This window comes from Jaculus jaculus, unplaced genomic scaffold (genome assembly GCF_020740685.1).
Source record: "Jaculus jaculus isolate mJacJac1 unplaced genomic scaffold, mJacJac1.mat.Y.cur mat_scaffold_34_1_3701052_arrow_ctg1, whole genome shotgun sequence".
In the NCBI taxonomy this organism is placed as follows: Eukaryota; Metazoa; Chordata; class Mammalia; order Rodentia; family Dipodidae; genus Jaculus; species Jaculus jaculus.
Window position 1 is genome coordinate 2,802,014 of NW_025423490.1, and position 17,654 is coordinate 2,819,667.

Here is a 17,654-nt window from a genome sequence, read left to right on the forward strand (position 1 = left end):
TTAGGGGTGGCATCCAGCCATAGGGGTGTCTGGTTGACTCCATAGGCTGGCTCGTTGCTTCTGATAGGCCAGGGAAACATCTTGTCAGTCTGCACAAATCCACACCAGTCAAGGAAGGGCCTAAGAGCCCAGCACAGTAGTTGGTGGTAATGCTTTAAGGCTGTAGGGGTGGACAAAGGCCTCACTGCTTCTCTTCCTGGGGGAGGGTTTGATGTCATCCTTAGTTTTCAGTTCAGAAGTAAGTGTGAAACCCTGAGAGGTGCAGGATGGCCCAGATTTGGAAGAGGCAGATCTCTAACTCCAACACACTGTTTGGAGTCTCTTTCCAAGCACAGAGGAAGTTGCTTCTCTGAGAGTGCATTCTCATGTGGGTGACCATGCAGGCAAAATGAAGGCCGTAAGAAGTGTTAGGAAGAGAACAAGCACATAGAAGAAGTAGTTTCATCTTCCAACACAGTTGTCCACCCTGGGGCAGGGATGGTCAAATGCAGTGGCCAGAACATCTGGCATCTTGAAGGTGATCAGCACCTCCTGTGTCTGAGTGAGTGGCCTGTGTGTGGAGCCTGTGCAGGGATCTAATTCTCAAGATCCTCTGCTTCACAGATGGTGGCCCAGAGCAGGACTCCTAGTTTGGTGATACTCATCTGCAGCAGACAGCTCATGACATAGAAGAGAAGAGAAAGAGGTCATCAGTGATGATGGGGATAGCCAGGGTGAGTTTCTGGGCCAGGTAGGGAGAGTGGAATGTGAGGGGTTGGGTGGTGGCATGAATGCACAGATGCCGCCATGGCCAGCCAGCATGAGGGGCATGCCTCCCACTCACCTCGGGGGCTCCCGCTGCCTCCGCTGCTCCAGTACAGGGCAGTGGGCGTGGGCCCTGACCATAGTGGAGCTGGAAGAGCAGTGACTAGACTGAGCTGTGGATGTCTTCCCTTTCATTTACTATTCAATTTATTGATTTACTTATTTCAGAGACTGAGAGAGAAATACAGAGACAGATACAGGCAGAGAGGGAAGATGGACACAATAGGGCTTCCAGCCACTGCAAATGGATGCCAGACGCAAGTGCTTCATTGACTTTCATTCTTTTGTGGGTACTGGGGAATTGAAATCACCAATGTGATTACAATGAGTCTGATATATATTGAGCAAGCAAGACCGAAGCCACAAGCACAAGCCAGAAGCACAAGGGTATATGCTTCTGGAGTTTGTTTGCAGTGGCTTAAGGTCCTAGCATGCCCATTCTCTCTCTGTCTCTTTCTCTCTCTCACAAATAAATACTTTAAAAAATATAGACTAGTGGTGTCTGGCTTGGCTCCACAGGCTGGCTCATTGCTTCTGATAGGTGAGGACATCACCTTGTCAGACTGCACAAATCCCCTCCAGTCAATCAGGTGCCTCAAAGCACAGCACAGCACAGCACAGCAATTAAAGGTAATACCTTTATTGTCACCAGATTGACAGAGGACTAGCCACCCTTCTTGATGGATAAGCATTTGATGTCATTATTAGGTGTCAGGTTGGAGGTAAATGTGAAACCCTGAGAGGTACAAAATAGACCAGATGTAGAGGGGGCAGACCACCAACTGCAGCAAGCCGGCTGGTATCACCTGTTGTGTCTGAGTGTTAGGCTTGTACGTGGAGCTGTGTGTGTTGTTGATCTGTTTCTCCAGATAGTCTGCTTCACAGATGATGGCCTGGGGCAGGGTGAGGTATGAAACTCATCTGCAGCAGATAGCTCATGACAAAGACGAGAAGAGGAAGAGATAGTCGGTGTTGAAGGGAATGGCGAGGGTGAGTTTACAGGCCACATAGGGATAGTGGAAGGTGAGGAATTGGTTGGTGGCATGAATGCAAAGATGCCACCATGGCGGGCCAGCACAAAGGGGGAAATTCTCACTTCCAGGACTCCTGCTGCCTCTGCTGCTCCAGGGCAGGGCAGGGCAGGGTGTTGAGCATGGCCCTGGCCATAGTGGAACTGGGACAGGACAGAGCTGCAGAGGCCCTCCCTTTTCATTCAGTATTTTATTATTTACTTCAGATAGACACACACACACACACACACACAGAAATCGAGAAGAAAGATGAGCATGCCAAGCCTCCAGCCACTGTAAACGAACTCCATACACATGTGCCACCTTGTCTATTAGGCTTATGTGGGTACTGGGGAATTGAACCTGGGTCCTCAGGCTTCTCAGGCAAGAGTCTGAACCACTAAGCCATCTTTCCTGCCTCTCCTTCCCTTCTTCATGTGAGCCCTATGGCTTTTTCATGATATTTTTTCCCATGATCACACTGATAAATCTATAACGTGGATTCAATCCACAGAACAAATGTGATTATTTTGAGCAAGCAAAACTTCCATTGACAAGGGCTGGGTGTGTCCACCTACACCTTTAATCTGAGCACTCAGGAGACAGAAGTAGGAGGATCACTGTAAGTTCAAGGCCAGCTTGGGGATACAGCAGTTTTAACTACAAGGGGCATTTTTACTGTCAAGAGACGTAGCCATCAATTATATTGGATGCTGCATATCATGTGACCCTGGGTGCACATATACAAGTCCTGTAGGGAAACAGGCCTCCCGCTTCTCCCTTTGCCCAGCTTCCTGACACAGCATGCTGACCCCGTGCTCTCACCAGCATCCACCTCTCTGAAAAGCTGCTGATTTCCTCTAATGTTTCCCCACAAATTGGTACATGACAGTAAATATGGAGTGAGATAAAATACCATTTCATTGTAAGCACATTCTTTTCAGAGATTGGAAATGTAAATAATAACTGGAAATATTATCATCAAGGTTGGTAATACAAAGAAATGTGCCCCAATCTGTGAATTTTATGCGGAGGAGTGGGAAGAGCTATTCAGCTTGCTGATTTTTTTTCGGATGGACTTCACAATATTATGTACTGATACCAGCAGTGACATTTCATTGCACATGTTCAAAAATAGCTTTGTAAGCTGGGCATGGTGGCGCACACCTTTAATCCCAGCACTCGGGAGGCAGAGGTAGGAGAATCACCTTGAGTTTGAGGCCACCCTGAGACTACATAGTTAATTCCAGGTCAGCCTGGACTAGAGTGAGACTCTACCTTGAAACCCCCCCCCCCAAAAAAAAAAAAAAAGATTTGTTTCTGTTCTCAGTCAGGGATTCCTAAGCCATGAGCTGGGGAAGACTGCCCTGATGATACTAGATGAGACTAGAGGCAAGCTATTCTAAGAGTCAGCACCTCAGAGCCATGAAAATGCAGAATGTGCACATGAAAGTGAGGGCCCACAGCAGGCAGTTTGTGCTCCCACCCAAAGAGGAGAACGGCTGGGTAAGTGGAAGTTACCTCTCTCAATAATTAAGGGCAGGGCCTATATGAGTGCCAGAACATGGGTTTCATGAAATATTTTGTCTCTTTCCCCATCCCTTCAATACTTAACTGGGAATATCCTCACTGGGAAGATAGGTCCATAGACTGACAACAACACATTCAGATGTGGTTTAGTTCCTATTTTTGCCACTCATTTGTTTATTGTTGAAATCTGGCTTATTCTCCTCACCATAGGACCCTTTGATCCTATCCTTCCATCCACTGCCTATTGCTAAAGCAGCATTGGTAAAACTATGTCTATTTTCAACATAAATATCACTACATTGGTAACATTTTCAGTTATAATTTTTCCTCCACTTTAGTTGTGAGCCTTAAAGATTTCCCATGTTACTTCCCTCCATGACCTTATTGCAAAAATGTATAACCTATTATTGAAAACATAGAAAAATGTGATTAAATAAAAAATAAATCTGGATATATATATATATATTGCCAGAGAATAAAATAAACAGTTTAGACATCACAACTGAGACTGTGACTACATGGATGTGTTCACAAATACTGAGTGATATCCTGTGGGGCTCCTTCCCGGTCAGATAGGGAGTGCCGAGGGAAGGACCAGGCCTGCTGGTTCCTCCCTAGGTGTTAAGAAGGATGAGCATCAGACAACTCAGAAACCTCTCCTGGCCACCGAGAAAAACCACACTGAATCGGGAGTCTTTTCGATGCATGAACTCGCTTTATTACTCTGAGCAGTTGCCTATATGATGTTGGGGAGGAAGACAGGGATTTTAGGATGGGGAAGAGGTAAGGGCTAATAGTAAACTTTAACTATTGAAATGGTAATTATAATTAAGACGTGGCAGTAGCAGGCCAGAAGCCATTAGGCATCTCGCTGAGTCCTAGCAGGCCAGAGACAGGTTGCCAAACTTTAGCTAGGCTCAAGAAGTTCCACTAGACCTCATGCCTGGGCCTTTCGGAGCCCAACATCTCCCTCTTTTGTTTTTGTAAGAGCATTAGTCGCCATGGCCCCTGTCTTAGGTTGTCCCCCTCTGGGGATCTTACCCGTCATTGGATACCAGGTGTTTAGCTCACTGAGAAGACACTCCATGGCCTGTCTTAGGTTGTCTTCCTCTGGAGATCTTACCCATCATTGGTCATATGGAGGGCAGGGGAGGTGGCAGTGGGTCATCTGAGGAACTTAATTCCTGAGTTGCTAGCCTGTGATAATGTATCTCGACCTGATGAAGTTTTATTGCCTCTAGCCGCTGGTGATGAAATTGTGTAATTTTCTTAATTACACAAGGCCTGACAGTGAGGATAAGGAGGAAGGGAAGGAGGGGAAGGTAGAGGGAGGAGGTAGGATAAGAAGTCATGTAAGCCCGTCCATAGAGGTCTGTCCTGGAGGTCCCGTCGCCTCCTTTCCAAGTCTTCCTGGTGCCTCTAAATCTTGCCCTGGATGATTCCCGATTTATTGGTGTAAAAGCAGCATTTTTTTCTGTAAAAACAAACATACGCCTCCCTTTTTGGCCGTTAGTAGGTCTAGTCCTCTCCTGTTTTGTAGGACTACCTTAGCCAGGGAATCTAGCTTCCAGGAATGATATCTACATCTGGGATTAAAGTGGCTGGGGCACAAAGGCCCATCCAGTTGGTGGGCAGAAAGTCATAGACCATCCCACCTCCACAAACATAAACCATTCCAGAAGGCAGGCAGCGTTGAGCACTGGGCTCAGTTGTGTTAAAAATACAGAAGGAAGGATGACTGTATCCCACAACTATACTGGAATCATTAGGGGAAGGCGGGGCCCAAATACCCAGAGGAAACACTGGGAAAAGCTGGATAGGTATGGGGAAGGTGGCTGAGAAATTTTTTAAGGTCGTATGGACAACTGTACGGTAACTAGCTGGAGAGGCCCAGATCGGAGGCAAAGCCAGAAATCCTCCACAAGGGAGGGAGTTATTGAGTTTAGCAGGGTGAAGGACCATTTTAGGAACAGTCCTCAGGGGCAGGACACTCCATAGAGAAGTGATTGTTAGTGTCCCCTTGTTGGGACAAATATTTTAAGTCTCTCCCTGGTACCCAAATGGGTCTTTTACTTTTTTTTTTTTTTTTTTATTTGAGAGCGACAGACACAGAGAGAAAGACAGATAGAGGAAGAGAGAGAATGGGCGCGCCAGGGCTTCCAGCCTCTGCAAATGAACGCCAGACACGTGCGCCCCCTTGTGCATCTGGCTAACGTGGGAGCTGGGGAACAGAGCCTTGAACTGGGGTCCTTAGGCTTCACAGGCAAGCGCTTAACCGCTAAGCCATCTCTCCAGCCTAGTCTTTTTCTTTTTATAAAGTTTTTCCATGGACAAAAATTTTATGAGCTTCACACAAGTTTTTTTCAAAAAACTCCTTTCTGTTACAGAGTTTTTGTATTTTAATTACTTCTCAGTAAAAAAGACTATTAAGGCCAGCCAAATGTTTTCTGACACTGAATATACATAATCTTGCTTACATGTAGGTGCTAATGTCTTGCTGCAGAAACAGCTTCCTAACACTGAATATATATAATCTTGCTTACTGTAGGTGTTATAGTTTTGCTAAAGCCTTGCTATAGTTTTGCTAAAGTGTTTGTTGTTGCCGAAAGCCCAGTGCTATGGATACAAGTGCAGCCAAAATGGCTCCCAACAATTCCCCCTTTTTTATTTATTATTTTTTATGAACCGGGCCCCTCCAGGCCTTTGTGTAGAAAGACTGTGTCTCTCTTAGGTTGTTCTGTATGATATTTAGGCCTTACCCATCATCGGTAAATGAATTCCATCATTCATGCCCTGTCTTAGGTTGACCTAACTTGAGAGAATCTTACCCGTCTTTGACTACCAGCCTCTACAAAGGCTTTAAGATAATGTTTTAGGAAGCTGGGGTTGGGTCCATAGATGTATCCCATGTATTTCTGTACTGATATCCATAAAGGATCTTAAAAGGCATTTAACGAGTATGGGTAGCAGACACAGAATGAGTAAAAGACAAACACCTGTAACAGTAAAGCTTTCTATGCAAGAAGTGAGAGAATTCCATTCAAGCAAGGCAGACTTAAAAGTAGATATTAAGTCATTAGCAGCTTTAGCTGTATCAATAATAAGCTGATTATTTTGTAAAGACAAAATCTCTGAATGTAACTGAATCAGATCTAAGAAAATATTATCGTTGTGCCAAATATCTCTTAAATGTATTTTCCCAACACTGTTAACTGTTATTATATGTTTTAGAAGTAACACAAATCCATCGAAAATCTACATGAGACTCCAAATGAGTTTTAACTTTTAATTCTAGTATATAGAGCATCTAACAGGTGCAACTATCTAGGGTAAGGATCAAGTCCAAGATCTTAAAGGGAGGTACAGTTTGAACTTTCTCAGGAACTACTTTAAAGCTCTTAGTATGAAGGATAGTTAGATATTAAAAGTACAAACCTAAAGCCTAAAGCCACAGCACACTTTAGGAACTCCTGTTAGGCACACTTTGCATATCTTTATGTGTTCTTTGACCTCTTTGAACATATTTATAATTATTCTTTTGAACTCTTTCTCAGGCATTTCCTCTAACTCTTTCTCACTGGAGGACATTTCTGATGCATTAATACTTTTAGGTGGATTTATATCGTCTTGCTTTTTAGTGTTTCTTGTGTTATAATGTATATATTTTTGCATCTTGGATTAAGTTAATGCTTGGATTTTCTAGCTAGCTGTGTATTCTTAGCTGTATCAATTGATTTGATGTAATATATTTTCAGGGTAGGACCTTAAGGTATTAGGTGTGGCTCTTAAGACTCTCAGAGTATCTACAAAGATGTTCTTAGGGGTTGAGTTTCCCTGCTATAGGAGTATTCAAGCAGGCTGAGTGGAATAAAATACTGGTAGATTCTAAAATTTAACTAAACACTGTACACATTCCATCAAAAACAGCCCCGAGTATGTATGCAAGAGTAGTTATTATAATGACCAGATCCTCTATCAACAAAGAGGTTTAGATTTCTGGTCTGTTGAGGTATCCAAGTCAGCTTGTGACCAAGTGAGACCCTTCCCTGGTGCAATCCCAGTTACCTTGGGTGATTGTGGTCTCAGTCAAGTTGCTGCCTGGGTCGTCGGGCTGTTGTTCTGATTTCTGGAGCTGGGCACTTGCTTTTCCTACGGGGCAAACTGAGCCGCTGCTGCCGCCTCTGCTGCTGTTGTAGCTGCCACCCCCGGAGCCACCACCGCTGCTGAAGCTGCCGTTGCCGTGTCCACCACTGCTGCTCCCCCCGAAGCCGCTGCTGCGGGATCTGCCGCCGCTGCCGCTCCTGGGTCTGCTGCTGCTGGGGCCACTGGTACCGGTGCTGGAGCCGCTGAAGTTGCTGCCGAATTCTGCTCCTGCTTGGGTCCCGCCGTCAGCCCAAGTTGGCGTGGCCGGTCCCGGGCCGCTGCTGTGTTCGCTGGAGCTGGGTTCAGGCGGCGGGGGAGGGGAGGGAGCTGCGGCTGCTCTGGTTGTATTGCTTCTCCACGTGTGCTTTTACCTCGCGGTCTGCTCCTCCCTCCGTTGCTCGCTGCCGCTCTCCCCTCACATTTCCCGAGTTGCGGAGAGCGCGGTGTGAGGGGAAAATCCCGCACCTGGCTTGTCCTGCGGCTCGAGCCGAGAGTCCGGCGGTTTTCTGCCGCTCCGCGGCTGCGGCGGGTGGCCGAGCCGTCCCGGAGCCGCTGTTCCCGCCTGTGCAGGCTCTGGATGCTCTATAACTCTTCCACTTCTCCGCTGCCGCCTCAATTTCCTATACACCTCACTTTTTAGTAAAAGTGTGTATTTTGCTGAGTTTTTTTTGGTCTTTTTCCCCCCTAGGCTGCTTTGGCGTGGTACCTACGCCGCCATCTTAACCGGAAGTCCACTTTGCATATCTTTAGATTGAAATCTGAAACCCACCATCACACCTTAAGATAAACAATTGAATATATTGGGGGTTATTTATTTAAATTATCACATTCCACCCCTGGCTCCCAATAGATTTATAACCATCACACATTATAAATTGCTAGAAAAAATTAAAATATTTAGGGTAAATAAGGCCCTTTTTAGTTGGTTGTGTGGGGGTAAGGATTCTCCCTTTTGTTTTTGTAATTGAGACTTGAAAATTTGATTATATCTTTTAACAATAGCTTGGCCCCGGGGGTTGTATGGGATGCCTGTTCAATGTGAGATTTTCCAGGTCTAGAGAAAATCTACAAAGGCTTGCTTATGAAGTAGGGGCCATTAGCTGTTTTAATTTGATCAGGCAGCCCAAGAGTGGCAAAACATTGAAGCATAAAACTAATGGCATGTTTAGATTCCCCCCCCCGGCATGTGCCAATGCCCAGTAGGCACCAGAAAAGGTCAGTGAGCCCAGTCACCAAGAGATGGCGGACATCTCTCCTGTCCCCACCTGAGTCATTCCAAGGGGGCCACTGTGGCAGTCTCTCAGAAGGTGGATTGCCAGCCAATTCCCAGTATGGGAGGGTCAGGCCCAAGCTGCCAGGAGGGGGGCCATCTATTTAAATTACTAAATTCTGTCCCTGGATCCCAGTAGATTTATAACTATTATATATTATAAATTGTAGTTAGTTTAATTTTAAAGGTCCCCACAGTCTTGACCAATTTAAGTTATTGAGATTTGTAAAATTAAACAAGTAAAACACTTCTAATACATACACACAGAGTAAACATTTTTAACTGGTATAAGGCATAGCAAGGAGAGACTAAAACAATGTCAATTGAACCATCATAACCTAAAATTTGTCTCAGTGCCTGTAATTTTAATTTTAAGGTTTTTTAGCTTAAAATCTTAAGTCTTAGCCAGGCATGGTGGTGTACGCCTTTAATCCCAGCACTTGAGAGGCAGAGGTAGGAGGATTACAATGAGTTTTAGGCCACCTTGAGGCTTCATAGGGAATTCCAGGTCATCCTGCGCTAGAGTGAAATCCTACCTCGAAAAGTCAAAACAAAGAAAAAACAAATCTTTAATTTTTTAATCCAATATCTCTAGCTAAGCATATTAGTCTATTACAAATTTAACCTTGATTAAACTCTCTGCGCCTGGGCAGCAGGATGCAGCCAGCCCTTATGCTAGTAGCTCAGTTCCAATGAAGTCCCCTGTAGACTTTCTTTCCTCTTAGGAAGCTTATAAGCTAAGCCTTGAAGTCTATTGCTGTCAGTATTTAGAATTTTTAGACTTTTATCTGAATAGTCCATGAAATTTGGCTTACCACTCCAGAAGACACCTTTAGTTGTAAGCAACAAGTTTATGCCCATTTCTTTTGTTTTGTGTGTGTGTGTGTTTAAATTTTTATTAGCATTTTCCATGATTATAAAAAAAATCGCATGGTAATCCCCCCCCACACACACACTTTCCCCTTTGAAATTCCATTCTCCATCATATTACCTCCCTATCTCAATCATTGTACGTACATATATATAATACCAACCTATTAAGTACCCTCCTCCCTTCCTTTCTCTTCCCTTTATGTCTCCTTTTTAACTAACTGGGCTCTGCTACTAAGTATTTTCATTCTCATGCAAAAGCCCAATCACCTGTAGCTAAGATCCACATATGAGAGAGAACATGTGGCGCTTGGCTTTCTGGGCCTGGGTTACCTCATGTAGTATAATCCTTCCAGGTCCATCCATTTTTCTGCAAATTTCATAACTTCATTTTTTTTGTACCACTGAGTAGAATTCCATTGTATAAATGTGCTACATCTTCATTATCCATTCATCAGTTGAAGGACATCGAGGCTGGCAGCAATAAACATGGTTAACCACATACTTCCAAGGAAATGAGATGATTCCTTCAGATATATGCCTAGGGATGCTATAGCTGGGTCATATGGTAAATCAATCTTTAGCTGTTTTAGGAACCTCCACACTGATTTCCACAATGGCTGGACCAGATTGCATTCCCACCAGCAGTGTAGAAGGGTTCCTCTTTTTCTACATCCCCATCAACATTTATGATCATTTGTTTTCATGATGGTAGCCAATCTGACAGGAGTGAGATAGAATCTCAATGTCGTTTTAATCTGCATTTCCCTGATGACTAGTGACATAGAACACTTTTTTAGATGCTTATATGCCATTCGTATTTCTTCCTTTGAGAATGCTCTATTTAGCTCCATAGCCCATTTTTTGATTGGCTTGTTTGATTCCTTATTATTTAACTTTTTGAGTTCTTTGTATATCCTAGATATTAATCCTCTATCAGATATATAGCTGGCAAAGATTATTTCCCATTTGGTAGGTTGCCTCTTTGCTTTTTTTACTGTGTCCTTTGCAGTGCAAAATCTTTGTAATTTCATGAGGTCCCAGTGATTAATCTGTGGTTTTATTGTCTGAGCAATTGGGATTGTATTCAGAGAGTCTTTGCCAAGATCAATATGTTGAAGGGTTTCCCCTACTTTTTTCTCTAGCAGTTTCAGAGTTTCCAGTCTGATGTTAAGGTCTTTAATCCATTTGGACTTAATTCTTGTGCATGGCAAGAGAGAAGAATCTATTTTCATCCTTCTGCAGATATATATCCAGTTTTCCAAACACCATTTGCTGAACAGGTTGTCTTTTCTCCAATGAGTATTTTTGGCATTTTTATCAAATATCAGGTGGCTATAGCTACTTGGGCTTACATCTGGGTCCTCTATTCTGTTCCACTGATCTACATGTCTGTTTTTGTGCCAGTACCATGCTGTTTTTGTTACTATGGCTCTGTAGTATAGGTTAAAATCAGGCATAGTGACACCACCAGCCTTGTTTTTGTTGCTCAGTATTACTTTAGATATTTAAGGTTTTTTGTGATTCCAAATGAATTTTTGGATTGTTTTTTCTATTTCCATGAAGAATGCTTTGGGAATTTTGATAGGAATTGCATTAAATGCGTAGATTGCTTTTGGTAAGATTGCCATTTTCACAATATTGATTCTTCCAATCCAGGAACAAGGGATGTTTCTCCACTTTCTAGTGTCTTCTGCAATTTCTCGCTTGAGTGTTTTAAAGTTCTCATTGTAGAGATTCTTTTTTTTCCTTGATTAGGTTTATTCAAAGGTTCTTTCTTTCTTTCTTTCTTTCTTTCTTTCTTTCTTTATTTATTTATTTATTTATGCAATTGTGAATGGGAGTGATTCTCTGAATTCATCCTCTGTGTGTCTGTTGTTAGCATATATGAAGGCTATTGATTTCTGTGTATTTGTTTTGTATCCTGCAACATGGCTATAGGTTTTGATCAGCTCTAACAGTTTGCTAGTAGAGTCTTTAGGGTACTTTTTTCTCTCTAACTGCTTTCAATATTTTTTCTTTGGTCTGTGTGTTTGGAAGTTTGATTATACTATGGTGAGGAGAGGTTCTTTCCAGGTTTTGTCTGGCTGGGGTTCTAAAGGATTCCTCTATCTGCATTGGCACCTCTTTCCCAATTTGGGGGATGTTTTCTTCTATGATTTTGTTGAAGATGCCTACTATGCCTTTGGAATGGAATTCTTCTCCTTCTACTATGTCCTGAATTCTTATATTTGATCTTTTCATAGTGTCCTGAATATCTTGAAATTCCCACTCATACTTTTCTATAAGTTTGTCTTTCTCTTTGTTGGACTGTATTAGATCTGCCACCTGGTCTTCTAGCTTAGATATTCTGTCCTCCCCCTCATCCATTCTACTGGTGAGATTTTCTACAGAGTTTTTTATTTCATTAACTGTGTTCTTCATTGCTAGTAATTCTGACTGGTTTTTCTTTATTATTTCTATTTCCTTATTTATGTCTTGTATTTCCTTCTTTATTTCATTAATTTGGTATCCTGCATCTTATTTGATTTCCTCTTTGATTCCTTTGATTTACTCTTTGATTTTTTTCTTTGATTCTTTTGATTTGTTCTTTGACCTCTTTGAACATATTTACAATCATTCTTTTGAAATCTTTCTCAGGCTTTTCCTCTAACTCATTCTCATTGGAGGTCATTTCTGATCATTAATACTTTTAGGTGGATTTATATCATCTTGCTTTTTAGTGTTTCTTGTGTTATAATGTATATATCTTTGCATTTGGATTAAGTTAATGCTTGGATTTTCTACCGAGCTGAGTATTCTTAGCTGTATCAATTGATCTGATGTTATATGTCTTCAGGGTAGGAGCTTAAGGTGTTAGGTGTGGCTCTTAAGGCTCTCAGAGTATCTACAAAGGTGTTCCTAGGGGTTGAATTTCCCTGCTATGGGAGTATTCAAGTAGGGTGAGTGTAATAACATACAGGTAGATTCTAAACGTTGACTAAACACTGTACACATTCAATCAAAAACAGCCCCAAGTATATATGCAAGAGTAGTTATTATAACAACCAAATCCTCTATCAACATAGAGGTTAAGATTTCTGGTCTGTTGAGGGATCCATGTCAGCTTGTGACCAAGTGAGACCCTTCCCTGGTGCAATCCCAGTTACCTTAGATGATTTTGGTCTCAGTCAAGTTGCTGCCTGGGTCGTCGGGCTGCTGTTCTGATTTCTGGATCTGGGCACTGGCTTTTCCTGCATGGTAAATCGAGCCTGGCAAGTGTCGCCTGAAGATCAGCACCCCTGCTGCTGGAACTGCTGGTGCTAAAGCTGCGTCTGCTGGGTCTATCACTGCTTCTGCCTCTGCTGCTGCTGCTGGGTCCACCGCTGCTGCTGCCTCTGCTGCTACTGCTGTAGCTGCCACTGCTGGAGCCACCACTGCTGCTGCCTCTGAAGCTGATGCTGCTGGATATATCACTCCTGCCACTACTGGATCTGCTGCTGCTGGGGCCACTGTTATTGGCGTCAGAGCAGCTGATATTGCTGCCGGACTCTGCTCCTGCTTGGGTCCCGCTGTTGGCTCAAGTTGGTGTGGCTGGGTCCTGGGACTGCTGCTCTGTTCGCTGGAGCTGGGCACAGGTGGTGGGGGAGTCCAGGGAGCTGCAGCTGCTTCAGTTCTCTTGCTGTTCCACGTGTTCTTCTACCTTGTGATCTGCTCCTCTGTTGTTCACTGCTGTTCTCTCTTCCTGTTTCTTGAGTTGCAGAGAGCTCCAGTGTGAGTGGAAGCTCACCGCACCTGGCTTTTCCTGTGGGTCAAGCTGAGCCTGGTGGCTTTCTGGTGTGCCGTGGATGGGCGGACCTGCCTGGGCCACTTTTGCCGGCCTGTGCAGGCTCTGGATATCTTCTACTTCTCCACTGCTGCTTCAATTTCCTATACACCTCACTTTTTAGTAAAAGTGTGTATTTTGCTGAGTTCTTTGGTCTTTTTCCCCCCTAGGCTGCTTTGGCGTGGTACCTACGCCACCATCTTAACCGGAAGACAAGCTATTTACTTCTAAGGTAATTATGGAGATGATCTTTTCCATAATAACACAGCATGGTGTATGGCTTCATGTGGTTGTTTTCTTCCTGGATGTGCTACCATGATTTGTTTTCCTCTCTGTTGGTTCTGGGAGGTTTCTGGCTTGCATTGTTAGATGTAAGTGATAAATTTTTCTTTTTTCTCTTTTGATATATTCTTGGTGAATATTTTTACATGCCTTTTATGGATTATAACTGTTTTCCTTTTTCCTTCAGAAGAGGTCTTGAAGAATTTTCTATAGCATTGGTTTCATTCTCATGAATTGCTTTAATTTGTGTTTGTCCTGAAATTTCATTCTCTTTCAAGTTACTACTGATGAAACCATTTGAAACATGATGAAAACAAGAACTTCCACTCTTAATTGATTTCTGTTCAATACAGCATCACAGTGAAAAAAAAAAAAACAAGAAATATTGGAAATTCTCTTTCTATGTAACTTGAGTGTGGGATGTGGATTCTAATCATGAAGTAGAGGCCTCTACCCTATCACAGAGGAATACTCTTACCTTCACTCATTGTCCTGATTACAAAGGAAGTGTCTCTCAGCTACATAGTTAGCATTTCCATTTTTATTTTTAAAATGTTTTATTTAGTTATTTGCAAACACATACACACAAATGTAGTGAGAGTGATACAGAGAGAGAAATAGGCATGTCAGGGTCTTTAGGGTTTGCAAGTAAACATTTTAACTGCTGGGTCATCTATATAGTCCCCAAACAAGTCCATTTTTATTCATTTATTAAAATATTTATTTATTTGAACATAGAGAGTGACAAGAGAAAAAGAGGGAAGAAGAGAGAGAGAGAAGAGAGAGTGAAATAGGGGTGATGGGGATACCAGGAAATCAAGCCACTGCAAATGAACTTCAGATGCATGTGCAATTTTTTGCATCTAGCACTGTGTGGGCACTGAGGAATTGAACCCAGGTGACAGGTTTTATAAGCCAACACCTTTAGCATTGAGTCACCTCGCCAGCTCCCAATTCAACTTTTAAACTACCATCCAATGCACATATGACATTTTAAAAATTCCTGATGTTTGGTCATTTTAATATTGTTTTAATCTTTTCCTTTTTATGTATATGATTGTGTATGTTGCCCATGTGTCCAGTTGGGCACAAGCAGATATCAGAGGAGGAAAACAATCTTCATTTATCAATCTTTACCTTCATTAATTCTTTGAGATATTGTTTGTCTCTTACAGTGTAGTGTAATTGACAGATTGATAGGCCCCATCCACCTTATTCTGACTGCTGATTATTCTGATCATATTCCAAAAGAGCTCCATGAAAACTGCTCATGGATTGATTTTTGCAATTTATAGGCTCTGTGCAATGGTGTATGGCTTCATGTGGTTGTTTTCTTCCTGGATGTGCTACCATGATTTGTTTTCCTCTCTCTTGGTTCTGGGAGGTTTCTGGCTTACATTGTTAGATGTAAGTGATAAATTTTGCATATAAAGAGAAAAATAATATTTATATTTTCATGGAAACACAAAACACCCTATGAAGTCAAAGCTGTCATTGGAGACTGGAGAAAACTTTTGATGATTGAAGGTGTTTTCTGGCAAAGGCTAAAAGCCTGCTGGCCCATGTTTGCTTTCCCAGCACCCGTTAAACACAGATGCACAGAGTATCACATGCATCTGGAATTTGTTTGCAAATGGAAAGAGGTCCTGTCATGCCCATATTCATTCTCTTTCTTTCTACTGCTTTCTCTGTTTGTCTCAAATAAATATTTAAAACAAAGCTGTTATCAGCAAAATATACTGCTGGAGGTGTCACTGTAACTGTTGTCATGTGCTCTACAGAACCATAGGAATACAAACAGCATAGTACCCACAGAACACACACAGCAATGAGTCAAATATAAAAGAGCATCAAGGTATAAGTCCATATAAATAGGGCCATCCTGTTTTTTTTAATCTTTTAAAACTATTTTTTATTTATTTAATTTTTATTAACGTTTTCCATGATTATAAAAATAATCCCATGGTTATACCCTCCCTCCCCCCCCCACTTTCCCCTTTGAAGTTCCATTCTCCATCATATTACCTCCCCATCTCAATCATTGTACATACATATATGCAATACCAACCTATTAAGTACCCTCCTCCCTCCCTTTCTCTTCCCTTTAGGGCTATCCTATTTTTGATAAAGATGTCAAAAACACACATTGAATTAAAGAATATCATTTTCAAATAATGATGTTGAGAAAAATGGTTATTTGCCTATAGAAGAATGAAAAATAGACACTTGTTATGTTTCCATGCACAAAAGTTACCTTGAAATGGATCAAGTTCTTTCTTTTTTCAAAGTTTTATTAACAACTTCCATGATTATAAAAAATAACCCATGGTAATACCACCCTCCACTTCCCCTTTGAAATTCCATTCTCTATCATATCCCCTTCCCAGCTCAATCAGTCTCTCTTTATTTTGATGTCATGATCTTTTCCTCCTCTTATGGTAGTCTAGTGTAGGTCATTGCAGGCACTGTGAGGTCATGGATATCCAGGCCATTTTATTTCTGAAGGAGTACATTGTAAGGAGTCCTACCATTCCTTTGGCTCATACATTCTTTCTGCCACCTCTTCCACATTAGACCATGAGCCTTGGAAGGTGTGATAGAGATATTGCAGTACTGAGCACTGTGGTCACTTTTTTCCAGCACCATGATATCTTCTGAGTCATCCCAAGGTCACTGCCATGTGAAAAGAGAAGATTCTCTACCAAAAGTGAGAGTAGCATTAATATAAGGGTATGAACATTAAGAGAAGTGCATACTGGGCAGTTTGACAAGCATAGTATATACATTTAGCCAGACAGCAGCAGACGTTACACCCCTAGGGCTCATCACTATCCCTGTTTTAAGTTTTCAGTATCAGGGATGTATTCCCTTCCATGGAGCGGGTAGACATGCCACTATTGCACCTGTTGGCTCATTTGGCCTGGTTGGCCAAATATAAGGCTTGCAGTGTCCGCTGTAGAGTATCTTCACTGGTTATTTCTCTTTCTCCCATTGAACTGCATGCACAAGGGCTTCTTCTAGCTTTCTGTCAGCTTGTCTACATTGAGGAGGTTATCAGCTCAGTTCCAGCAGGATTTCTCAGTGGCCTTGCAGCCCAAGTATGTGGAGTTTTCAGCAATAGGGTCTTACCATCTATTAACGATGGGAAACCAAGGGCCTCGGCAATGGCCTATAATGTTTTGGGGGCATCAGGGAACTCCCTGGCCAGCAACTCACTGGAAGGTATCCAATCCCTGTCACTGAAAATTGTTTAGCAACAATCTATGGCTCCTGAGTGTTCCATTGTCAAAAAAGTAGGATTCCATATGATTTATTTATATCATCTTAGATTATTTATTTATTTATTTATTTATTTATTTATTTATTTATTTATTTGAGAGCAACAGACACAGAGAGAAAGACAGATAGAGGGAGAGAGAGGGAATGGGCGCACCAGGGCTTCCAGCCTCTGCAAACGAACTCCAGATGCGTGCGCCCCCTTGTGCATCTGGCTAACGTGGGACCTGGGGAACCGAGCCTCGAACCAGGGTCCTTAGGCTTCACAGGCAAGCGCTTAACTGCTAAGCCATCTCTCCAGCCCTCCTCTTAGATTTTGATTAGCCCTCCTTCCACCTTTCCTTGAAAAGACAGCCTCTTCAGCAAATGGTGCTGGGAAAACTGAATATTCATTTGTAGAAGGATAAAAATAGATTCTGCTCTCTCTCCATGCACAAGAATTAAGTCCAAATGGATTAAATACCTTAACATCAGACCTGTAACTCTGAAACAGCTAGAGGAAAAAGTAGGGGAAACCCTTCAACATATTGGTCTTGGCAAAGACTTCCTGAATATAACCTCAGTTATTCAGGCAATAAAACACAGATTAACTGCTGGGACCTCATGAAATTACAAAGATTTTTTTTACAGCAAAGGACACTGTGAATAAAGCAAAGAGGTAACC

The 17,654-nt window shown here is 42.4% G+C and overlaps 1 pseudogene; it reads right to left on the minus strand.

Moving 5' to 3' along the window:
- The window catches only part of LOC123457280, a 47,715-nt pseudogene continuing 30,061 nt past the window's right edge, over nucleotides 1–17,654 (minus strand).